This window comes from Rhea americana, unplaced genomic scaffold, assembly GCF_003343005.1.
Source record: "Rhea americana isolate MKP2758 unplaced genomic scaffold, rheAme1 scaffold_249, whole genome shotgun sequence".
NCBI classification, from domain to species: domain Eukaryota; kingdom Metazoa; phylum Chordata; class Aves; order Rheiformes; family Rheidae; genus Rhea; species Rhea americana.
This window is the reverse complement of record NW_028186367.1, coordinates 1,173,289-1,182,947: the sequence shown is the minus strand read 5'-3', so window position 1 is coordinate 1,182,947 and position 9,659 is coordinate 1,173,289.

The window sequence follows — 9,659 nt, the reverse complement described above, 5'->3', positions numbered from 1 at the left end:
CCTTTAGGTTCTGGAGTGGTATTGCTACTCATAAATAAGGCCATAACTGAGCCATTTACAGAAACTCTTGACTGGCCCTGATGTTCCCACATCACCACAATCCCCTCCATGCAATACATATAAAGCAAGGGCTGATCTTCACTATATGGGGTCCTTTTTCACATGTGCTTTAGAGCTGGGATGCTGTAACTAACCAGGGTCCATGTTGCCTGTTCTTTGTGCTTCCTGGGCTACAGCCAAATGAATCAGGCACTTTCTAGACTAGATCAAGATTAAGAAAGAATAATCTCAAAAAGAGTGTTCAAATGTGGTGCTTTTATATTAATTTCCATGTATTTAGCATTTGACACCAGGCTGCATACAATGCATCAAATTATTGTCTGGATGACAAAAGCTCCACGTGCTTTTTCACTGTTTCCCATTACCTTACCAGAAGAAGGTTCCCAGCTGGCAAAACCTTCTTGTGCATGGCTGCCAAGGAGCTGCGCATCAGTGTGATGTGAGTAGTCTCAGGCAAGCGTCTGCATTGCTGAGCTGAGCATGAAGAATGTAAGGGCTGTACTTCTCAGATGCATGGTTGCACAGCACCCTGAGCCCTGTTTGCTTGCTGAAGTGCACCATTTACACAGAGGTTTTGGTGCTAAGCGACCATACTGGATCTGGATTATTTGTATTGACTCTCTCTATTTGCCCAGGTTGTGAGTATCCCTGGGAGGCTGCTCATGCTTCCTGTGCCTTTGCTACCAAAAGCAGTTAGGAGAGAGCAGTAGCTCTCTAGAACCTACAATTCACAGTATCATCTAATGGGAAAATCTAAACAAAAAAACCCAACAAATCAGCAACTTTCAGTTTCCACCAAAGATTCCCCTCCCTAGATTAACTCAGATCTGGCTCATCTCATCAAAAGCATGTTCTGTCCCATCAATAATCCATTCTAGGGCATTTAAAAATCTAACAATATTCCTGAGGCRTGGCTAGCACTAACAAAAAGGTCTGGTTGCCCTGATAAAACCTGACTCTGCTCTTCCCGACTGTAGTGAAGCATCTCTGTGCATGTCTAGGTGTACGCACCTTTCCCTGAGGGTCCATCTGGCTGGGCGATGCTATAGGGAAGAGCAAGCCCTTCCCTGTGCTGTTTTGGAGCTCTTCCCCTGAATGATGCTTTCGTGCTTCCCAGCAGATGAAGTTGCTCCTCCAAATGCTAGTTTCCACTTCCACTTTCCCAGAGCCTTGAATTAGTTAAAAGCTAGTTCTCTAAAGGGGACCTCGATATTGGATGTGTACCAGGCTATCCAAAAAAGGAGGCTGAAGGCGATCAGTACAGCTCCTGAGTAAATGAAGAAGTCCCAGTAGCTTAGCGGAGCAAAAATTCCCAGGAGGAGGATGATTAGTCCAGCCACATCACATAACAGAGCAAAGAAGACTATCAAAGTACAGCGGCCCATGTGTTTGAAGAGGACCATGGTGGAGCCCTCCTAGCAGAGACCCTCAGGGAGGGGGTGAACCAGCCATCAGCATCCYGGCACTTGTCTCTTCCTCACTGCTTCGCTTGCTGCCAGAAGGAAGTACAAATGTCACAACACACCTTGCAGAACAATCAGGAGGGAGCATGCAATATTGCTTTAACTATTTCATGCCCCTGGCATTGCATTGCCTCTGCCTTTGCAGGAGCAGATCCCAGGGGTGCGTTTCTCTKCAAGGCATGTATGAGGCCTCTGGGGAAGGGATCTGCCATTGGGGTACCCTGTACTCAGCCTGGGTGGAGGCTGATTACACCCAGCCTGCCTAAAATATGCAAGTCTGGTTATTACTCAGCCCTCAGACAGGCCAAACTCCTTTGATCTGAGAGAAGAGGGGTCTCATGTTGCTTTTGGGTAGCATCTGCCATACAAGGATCTCAGTGAAGTCTGCAGAACTTTGGTTATACCTTTCCAGTGACAACCTGGGAATCTTAAAGCATGCTCCTCTCTTTGACAGGGAAACTGAGGCACAAGACATTGTCCAGAGTGTCAAAAATATATCTCCCTTACAATACCTCCAAAAATCAAGTCTTACTGGATACTCACAAATCATACAACCTATCTTCACTGCCCATTCCCAAAACTGGAACCAAGTAAGTCAGTGCTTGTCATAGACTTCTATGCAAGTCATAGAAAACCCCAGAATTTTCCAGACCTTGTGACTTGTTTCTTAGTCAGCCAGTACCATTTCATGGGATCCAGGATTGTTAATTTCTGCTCAGTAACTTTCTGCAAAGTTGCTGTGTGACACATGACATTATTCCTCTCCTGTCTCACCGGTCTATGCAGCACTAGGCAGAAAGGGCCCCTAGGGAAGTCCAGGGGAGTTGGATAGTCTTGGGAACCCTTGGCACTGSCAGAGCCAGGTCATGAACACTGCTGATAGACTGTCTGCTGTCTGTCCCATCTCTTGGCCAAGCAGAGGATGCCAAACCTTGAGAGAGGGCACTGAGTGCGAGGTCAACTTTAGGGGCCAGAACGGTCCTTGGGTGCAGCTGAACTGCTCTAGATTGTTTTAGCTCCAAGGGTTTCTGAGGTCAGTAGTGTTGTCCCTCTTCACCTTGCCAAACTCGGAGCACCAAGAGCCCTTCTCCTGCCAGGGCAGCCTTAGTCACTGTTCTGCCAATGACAGCATGAAAGCTGGAGGGGAGTGAGGACACCACCTACCTTGGCCAAGTGTTTTTTTCTCCTTCATGAGGGAGCCCAAGTACTAAAAATCTCCATGCTCCTGTCTGCCACCCACAGTGTGCATCCTGCAAAAGGCAAGAAGACAGCAGAAGAAGCTRCTGAGCATGGGCCTGTGGTTCTCTCTCCCCTTATCTAGGCTGCTGGCATTGCAAATACACTGCAGGCACCCCTGGGCTGCAAAACCTTTATTCCAGTGCGTGCTATTCCCTCTCCAGCAGCAAGGGTCTGAATGTTCTGGGAGATTCTTTTCCCCAATGTCTGAACAAAGAAGGCCTTTAAATAAGCAAATAAATAATTAATCTCTTCTTTGTGCATCATCCCCCTCCGGGGYTAGGAGGGAATCTCTCCTTTGCCAGCCCAGGATCACACCTGGATTAGTTACCAGAGAGCTGAAGGGAAGTACCAGGGTCCACTTTCTTTCCATTCATGATCTGCTCACCTCATTTGCAGGAAGCATGCTCTGAAATTTTCCATCACAGGTGCTCAGYCAATAAAATCCCTCACTCCCAAACCCAGCCTTCCCTTCCTCATGGGCTTCTCAGCACTCTACTGCCTGGCAGTCATCCAGACCTGAGCATGAGCTTTGCCATCTGGCTGGCTGCTAGGATTCAGACAGCGGCTTGTAGATCACCTATTTTGGTGCTCGGGAAGCCCATTAGGCAGAAGTATTACTCTAGATACCTTTCTCTTTGGTCTTCTTTAAATAGACTAGTGTGACAGTGCAGATGGACAGAAGATGGAAATAGAGGTCTGCCCCTCTTTGCTCCCCAGTTCAGCTGCATTTTGGCATTTTGGTGAACTGGCTGGAGGTTTAGTGGAGTCARTGATGGAGATGTCCTGGTCAAGATTTTTCATTGAGACTGAGCCCCAACTCCCTCTGAAGTAGGACATTATTTCTCCTTGTTCTCCTTTCACACACACAGCCACATCTGGTTCTTGATTTCTTTTTTTTTTTGCTTTTCCGAGTCTTTATCTGCTGTTCATTGAAGTTCAGAAAGTTCTTAGAATTGATTAAAAAGTCCAGTGCTTCGTGGGAGAGCCCAAAAAGATCCTTCAAGAGTTTTCTCTCCTTTCCACCCTGTTTTTCTCCTGGTCTCTGATCYTGACAGACATTAACCTCATATGGCTGTATGAGCATCACCCCAGGAAGCTCCACTGCAGGTGCGGATAAACTGTCCAAGAGCAAACAACTTGAATGAAGATAAGTCTGATGAAGGAGTTCTGGTCAATCCATGCCTGCCCAGGTCCACACTGTGAAGGGTCAGATGTCGCTGTGATCTCACCAGGCCAGACCAAGAGGTCTTCTTGTGGCTGCATCCTATGCCTGGAGCAGATCATCCATGAAAAAGTGGTCAGGAAAACTCTTGGAGACTGTCAGTGCCCAGAAATAGAGGGAACTGACAGTCCCACCCCTCACGGTGGGAATAGCTGTGGCAACTCATAGTCCCTCTGAAGGAGACATTATGCAGYGGGATGGCTTGTCTCACGCACTTGGTGTCCCTCCAGAAGAACTCCAAGGCCTCAGCAGTATTTACCACCTCAGCCAAGGCTTCTTTTAGTTTCTAAAGCTATGGGTAATGGGTTGGTTTTTAGCTTTTGGAGGAGGTTTTTTTCACCAGGCTCAGAGAAAGATGGAACTGGGCCTACACCAGGCTGTTTCTTTYTTGGCACATTCAGCCAAGATTCTTGTTTGCATCTGTCTCAGTGTGAGAAGATGCAAGGAGTGATGAAGGCCACAGATGCACAGCAAAAGGACCTCAAAATACTCTCTCTCCTTTGCCAACACTCCTCTCCTTGCAATCTCTTGCTTTTTTTGAACCAAGCATTTGCAAGGTGAGTGACCTGCACTGCACATCAGGAGTATATCAACAACCTAACTTGAATTTGCTATGYAGGAGGAAGGATTCACATCTGAGTGCATTTCAGTGATGCTGAGCTATGCCAAACAGTGATCAGGAACAGTGATTTGCCCRTGATAGCACTAAGGGAAATACAACACACTAAATAAAATTGCTCTGTCAGTCGGAACGGAATCCAAAGGTTTCCAGAAGTTCATTCACCACTAGTTAAGGATTCAGAAATTTATAACCATTTGCATTTTTCTCCAAAGATATTTAAAAAAAGAGCAAAAATATGCCTACATCTTCTGCCTTTTTCCAGCTTATTTCTGCTTTGGGTGGACAGATGATGTTAGCGGAAAACATTTGTCCCCAGAGCTGGTCCAGAACAGGTTTACAGAAGTATGCGGCAAGAGAGAACCAGTTCTTCAAAGGAAACAATGAAGGTTGCTTCCCCAAGTTATATATTAGTCGGGCACAGCAAGCATTTGAGCAGGTAAATGGAAATGGTCTGACAAAATCTTTGGCTAGTGGGAGTTAGTCAATATTTATTTAACTGCAACACTGAGATGGACGCAAGAATGAGCCTTCAGAAAGCTCATGCCATGTGACGGTGAAACCTGGGGAATTCCGTGTAGCACAGACAGAACTTTTAGGAAACATCTGCTTGAGGATGAAAAGAAAACAGATGGGCAGTGCAATGCTGTTTAACCAGAGATGGTTCATGCACTGAACTCTCCAGMCACAGCTCCACGGCTTAAAGCTACCTGTGCCCATGATGATGACAGTTCAAGTTGCCATAAATACAGGGGCAGAAGAGGACGTCAGCTCTTTCAGGAAAGGGAAAACTTGGGCCCTCTCCTGTAGCACACAGAGACTGACTTCTTCAAAGGCCAGCAGCCCTGTGCAGGGTCAGAGCACTGGGGGGCTGGGTCTAACCTATGGGACTCAMAGCTTTAAGAGCCAAGATGCTCTCCAAGCACGCTCCTCCCAAGTCCAGATGTAGAAAGTATCTTCCTTGCCAGATGAAAGCTCAGAGCAATTTATATCAAATTCCCAAGAGTTCTCCCTGGGGTGGAATGGTAAAAACAGCCCCCGAAAGACACTGATTGTTAAACACTGATTGTATCTCTTCATTTGTCTGGGAAATGAGCCCAGACATGAGAAGTGGACAGGAACAACATGGAATTAGGAAAGGCTCCTGTCTGTATCCTCCTGCTTTGCTTAGCCCGGGCTGACAGCATGAAGGATGGTAATGCCCATGCTCAGGAAATTGTCCTGTARGGGACAAGATTTCAAAGCATCCAGAACATGGCAAGTTAGCACCTGTTCCTCTCTCCTAGGAGAAACTCCCACACTTTACAGGGTCCTTCACAACCTAGTCCATGGCCTACTCAGCCTGTCCAAGACTGTGGTGCCTGTCCCAGCAGGGCAGGACTCAGAGATCCAGGARCCCTGTCCAGGCTCATGCTCCAAACTTCAGAAGGCCTGGCTGGGGTACAGTTTCAGTGCTAGCTACAAAGGATAAAATGGCCACTGAGAGCCTTGCAGTAGATCTGCAAATACTTCCCAGGAGCGATTGGCAGCCAGAGACATTTCTTAGCAAGCTCATCTGCAAAAGAGCTGAGCAGCGGGAGAGGGGAAGAGACACCGCAGGGGACTGGACTGCAGGGCAGCAGCCTCTGATGCTGGCAGGCACCACTATAAAACCATTGCGACAGACTTAACAGGTGAGAGCTGGCTTATACTCGTATCCACACTGCTAGCAGTTGAAGGGCTAATGAACATTCACATCAGCAATGCCCCGGGGACAGCTTATTAACTGCTCCTCAATCGATCTGATGTAATCGGCCATGCACAATTCTGTTTGCCTTGGGCAGCTGCCTCCTTCCCTGGTCCTGAGGGACTGGCAAACGGACCCTTTGTGCTGAGATCGGTATTGCTAATGAATACAGTGGCAGGGCTGAGTGTATAGGCATATGATCAAAGAGCTCAGAGATCTGCAGTTGGTTGCATTTGGGATTAGAAAGGAAGCAGAGCTGGAATTAAGGTTGCTGGCACATCCCAAATTTAAGCATTGTGCAAAACTCAGTGTAATCTCCAGTTCTTCTGCAGTGCAGATCTGCCTGGGGAAGAGACAGGAGCAGGTAGTAGGAAGAGCAGGGTCAGAAGCATTCACACTGCAGAGATTTCAAATGCTTTTTCTCGTGAGTTGCTGAGCCATAACTATCCCAAGGAAGTCTAGTCTCCTGTTCCTTAAGATGACTGTAGGTTGCCTTCTTTTCCCATGTTCTTATGCAGGCTGTGAGGACATAGCAGCTGAATGTGGGACCTCAGAGGTTGGAGCTGGGGGAGTCCAGGCCCCATGTTCAATACTACACATCCTCAAACCCTGAACTTCACAGCTGAGGCTGGTGGAGCACCTGCACCAACCAGTCTCACCACAGCAGAGGCAGTGCCACACACACCTAGGGCCCTTCATACTTGAAGGTTAGTGACCTGCTTCCCATTTATCTGTAGACCCCAAAGGGACACTTACTTGATTGTTGCTGACCCCTGCAGCTGAGCTGCTTGTCAGCTTGCAGCACTTCCCACCATTCCCAGAAGTGGCCACGCTGCCCACGGCTCAGCAGTAATTGCTGATCTTCCCATCAGAGTGGGGAAAACTGCTCTTAGCAGACAAGCTTGTTGATCATGCACTGCTCAGGGTTTATGGCTTCTACTGCTCTTGGAGCTGGCAGCAGTGAACATCTGTAGCGAGCCCAGTCTGCAGCGAGCCCAGCCTGCAGGGCTGAAGGCAAGCCCCACTGCAGGTCCYACAGCAGATCCAGGCTGTTGGTCTCTGCTGACCTCAGCACCACATATGACCACATACCAAGAGACCCCAACTCTGAAAAGCTGCCCCCCTCACATGCTTGTCCTGCAGAGCTTATCCCCAAAACACCAACCACTCCATGAGGACATACAGGATGTCCTTTCTTTGGCCCATCCTAGTTCCCAAATCAGGTAGGACACATTCTCGAGCTATTTTCCCTTAAATCCCCCAGCCTAATGCTTTCAGCACACAAAGCACAAAAGATCTAAGGTCATATCTCCCACCTCCCTGTTTTGCACCTTGTCCAGGGGCAGCCCTGGGGCCCACATCACCATACTTACTGCCTGCACCCAGTAGGGAATCTCAGAGTGACATCTCTGCAAACACAGTTTGTCTTTCCCATACTTGTACTCAGACTAATAGTTTGCCAGGGGAAAGTAAACTCAATAGATTAAATTATCTCCATCAGGGGAAGACTGTTTCTAACTCCAGCTCTCTACTGGCAGCAGGATGTGCAGGAGGGAAGCCCCAGCTGAGACCGCTTCCCAGGGGCTTCGGTCAGAGTCCCACAGACATGGACAGATTCTCTTTAGGAGGCAAGAAGGATGGAGCAAAGGGGAAGGTACTTTTCCTCTTCTAACATGAGCCAAATTGCTTTCCCTCAGTAGGAAGAGGAAGAGCTATGGCTTTGTGGCTGGGTGAAAATGCAGGTAACCTCAGTATGGGCCTCTTGGGCTATCTGGAATGGGCTGAAACCACACAGCAGACATCAACATCAGGCTGGTTTAACTGCTCAGGAATTAAAATCAACATTTATCTTTGTGGAGAGAATATTTACACTTTTTTAAAAAATACCTATATGTATGTACCCAAACACGTACATGTATGGGAGCAGAGTTTCCTCAGACAGACTATGCTACTGCCAGTCCTTTGCTGATATATAACGCTAACTCACACTGAATGAGCATCTCTCCAAACAGTATATCACATTTTCTTGAGAAAATAATTTAATATTAATCTCCCCACCCCAACAATTCCAATCCTTCATCTTATGTGCATCCTTACAGGAYGATACTTAAATCAGCCAAGTTGATGAACAGTCTTAAGTATTTTGCTTTAAAACTGAGCAGAAGTTTCTTGGTCCTGAATCAAGGATAAGAAGGAGATGTGCTGTAAATAGGATCSCACATAGATTGGTCAAGTATAAAACAGATATAAAAATAGTTATAAAAAACAGAGATAAATAACTATTCATGAGAGCTGGCCCAGGAGATTCTTGATGAAGATGCAGCATCATAGAGTGGTCAAGAGCAGCAGTCCCCTCCGTGCATGTCACATGAGGTACATGCACCCACAGCACATTTCAGGTGGAGAAGGATGCGACGTACCAAGGCCTGGCAGGACAGGCAGCCAGAGGGCACCTCCTCCAGCAGACACTCTCCAGGGCTCCTCTCCTTCTCTCTGGAGGAGATCTGATGTCATCAGGAGAGCCACATAAGGACATCACTTCCCATTGATCTGGAAGAGAATGAACCTTACTGACTTGTGCGCATTCATCCTGGAGTCACGTGATGTCATCTTACAYGTGCACTCAGCTTTAATTCAGGAAGATCTTGCAATCAAAGCAACTGCATTGATTAGTAAGTATTTGGGTCCTCCCTCCTCACCCAGCTGAGCGCAGGCTGCAGTTGGGACTGCAGAGCATTGGCAGGGCTGCAGAGCACCCCAGCTTTCRGGACAGGAGGCTCTTGTTGACTCACAGCCATACCACTGAACAGCCCRGTTACACATTTGCTCTGGCACTGGGGGAACAGCCAGGAAGTGCCTCCCCCAGTCAGGAGGCCAGAGGAGGCTGCTAAGCCGGGCAAGACACTGCTGCTGCGGTGCAGAGTACAGCATCCCCTTGCAAGGCCCCACTCGGGCCAGGGGGAGATGGAGGAGCCGAATTTCCCCACCACCACCGCAGCATCAGAGCGGCTGAGCAGCCAGGGCACAGAGTTTAAGGCAGGCTAGCGTGCTTTAAACCGCTCTTTGCCTGACAGATGACAAGCCCGGAAGGATGCTCCTGGTYGCAGCGGCACCCGGAGAAGCGCTCCCCGCTCAGGCCGGGGGTCTCCCYGGTCCTTCGCACGAGCTAGCCGCCCGGGAGACGCTTCAGCCGCAGGGCTTTGCTCCCCGCAGCCCCCGTCCCGTCCCGCCCCGCTGCGTCCGAGGCGCTTCCAGCGCGGAGCGGCGCCGGGCTCCCGGGCCGGTACCTGCGCGGGCGCGGGCGGCGGCGGCTCCGCGGCGCTCAGCTCC